Raw genomic sequence first — 2,768 nt, 5'->3', positions numbered from 1 at the left:
CAACAGGACCTAGCCTGGGTCAACAGGGCAACCTTGGCCTAGGAGGAGCTGCTGGGGAAGCAGGTGCTGGGAGGCTCTGGGGGGCAGTTTTGGAGGTCCTGGAGCAGGTCCAGGAGGGAACCATGACCAGGAAGGACCTACCACTCATCATGGAGGCTGGAAGGGAGCCGGACATGGGGAACAGGGAGGGGTATCAAAGAGTATGGCCCAAAATCCTCCCCAACCTGGCCACCAACCTCTGTCCTGGGCCAGGGGCAGAGTGGGGGAATGTCCATGCCACCTTCCTGGGGCTTCTGTGGTGGGCCCAGAAGGGCCCATTCTTCCTGTCCACCCACCCACCCCCACCTCTGTCTCTGCCCTCCCTCCCTGGTTGTGATGTGTGCACCCACTCACTGCTGCTTCCCTTCCTCTCTCCTGGAGCCTGATCCTGAGTACTGACCCCAAGATGGGCGACACACGGCCCCCTTCCTGGCGCTGCTAGGTCAGACACTGAACATGTAGCCCCCACCCAGCAGGCAGGAAATAGGCCTCACCTCTAAATCCTGCTGGACTTTGGGCAGCCCCGGCCCCTTAGGGCCTCAGTTTCCCCATAGCCAGCCTCAACGCCTCCTTCTCGGCTACACTCCTCGATCAATCACTGCTCATGGATCCAGGCTACAAGGAGCTTAAGTTGTTTTGTCTGGATGAAGTGGGCCTCCTTCATGGGTATAGACTTCTGGGGGAGGAAGAGAACAGCCATCCAGGGAAAGAGACCCTGGTATCCCTGGCTGGATGGGCACCTAACCCAAAGAACCTGACCAGAGAACCTACCCCCAGGATGGGTGCCCAGCTACAGTAGGGGCAGACACGATCAGTGCAAGCCCTGGGGTCACACATAGGCAGCTCTGGGGTCTTGACCCCTCTGGTTCTTGGCTAGGTCCTGGACTCCAGGGCACTTCATTCCAGGTGGGACAAGTTAGATGCCAGAGGTCAGAGGTTAAGGTGCCTCCATGTCCTTCCCAGAGCTTCCAAGCTATTCTAGGAAATGGGCCCATGGAGGGCCCTGAACTTCCTGAGAATTCTCCCTGCCTCCTGCTTCCCTGGTCATGCTGAGGGCCTGGGAAGGGACAGGTAAGTGGGGGCACTGGAATACTCTGTCCCAGTCTGATGCCCCAGAGGGCCCTATGCCAACCCACTAAGGAAAGTTCTCTGAGCTGGCAGGCAAAAGGCCCGGGCTCCAGCCAGATCCTTGGCCAATGTGCCCTGTGACTGGGCAGAGGCTCTGCCTCTCTGGCTTCAGATCTTTCCCTGCACAATATAGCGCTGGCGCGAGCATGTCTACAGGCCTGCCCAAGCTTTCAGTCAGTTTTCTCAGGAACTAGGACTGGAAAAGGCACTTCTGATAACAGGGAAGTGTGCAAAGAGCTTGGCAGAATTTTCTTACCAACTTTGGCCTGACTACCTGTTCCTAAGATAGCTGCCAGTCTTAGATCTCAGGGTCTCTAATCTGGAAAGCCAACCAGCAATGGGTATGGCCCCCAAACAGGTGGGGTGGGAGGGGGGTCTGAGGGTTCTGTTCGATAGTGAATAAAAACAAGGGTCCTATAGGGAACAAAACCACAAACTTCACCCCAGCTTGGACTAAGGAAAGGGGTAGCGAATAGGGTGGGGAGTAGGAATAAGGAACTGTGGGCAGTCTCAACCCACCTCAAAGCATGAGACCAAAGTTCAGAGGGGAATGACTTGTCCAGTCCCATGCTGTAAAAGGGGGTGCTGTTCTCTGACTGGGACTAGGTTTACCTGGAGGCCTGGAGCTAGGGGTGGGGAGCAGGGCAGTGCGGGACAGTTACCTCAGACTCCCTGCTCTTTTGATGAACACCTGGGGCTCCAGTAAAAGAAAATATTATGGAGGCTGCAATCTGGCTTGGACCTCTTCCCCAAAAATCTGTGCCCACAAATGAGGCAGCACGGATGATGGCGATTATCATGGATTCAATTGTGTCCCCCCCAAATATCTATCAGCTTGGCTAGGTCATGGTTCCCAGTATTGTATGATTGTCTACCATTTTATCATTTGATGTGATTTTCCTATGTGCTGTAAATCCTACTGCTATGATGTAATAAGATGGATTAATGGCAGTTATATTGATGAGATCCACAAGATTAGATAGTGTCTTAAACCAATCTCTTTTGAGATATAAAAGAGAGAAGTGAGCAGAGAGACACGGGGACCTCTAACCACCAATAAAGCAGTGCCAGGAGCAGAGCGAATCCTTTGGACCTGAGGTTCCTGTGCTGAGATGCTCCCAGACCAGGGGAAGACTGATGACAGTCGACAGAGAGAAGAAAGCCTTCCCCTGGAGCTGATGCCCTGAATTTGGACTTGTAGCCTACTAGACTGTGAGAGAATAAATTTCTTTGTTAAAGCCATCCATTTGTGGTATTTCTGTTACAGCAGCACTAAATGACTAAGACAGCCATGTTTTATCTTACTGTAGATTGCAGACTCTGGCCTCGGAGTGATTGTGGGTGTGGGTGGAGACTTTGCTGGTTAAGCTGGGCTTCAGGCACCTGGTGGGGCTCGGAAAGGAATGAGGACAATGGGCAGCTCTAAGAAGGACTTCAGGTAGACACCAAAGGCTGAGAGCCACAGGGCAACAGTCGGCGTGAGGGGCACTCTTTCCTTTTCTGCATTGGAGTGCCCATCTTTGTACCACCTCTGGGAGTCAGAGGATAGTGACTGAGAGAGACCTGAGGGGATGTAGCCAGCTGACAGGCTGTTGAGTATA

The sequence above is a fragment of the Loxodonta africana genome, chromosome 22 (genome assembly GCF_030014295.1).
Source record: "Loxodonta africana isolate mLoxAfr1 chromosome 22, mLoxAfr1.hap2, whole genome shotgun sequence".
Lineage (NCBI taxonomy): Eukaryota > Metazoa > Chordata > Mammalia > Proboscidea > Elephantidae > Loxodonta > Loxodonta africana.
Note: the sequence above shows the minus strand (reverse complement) of the source record.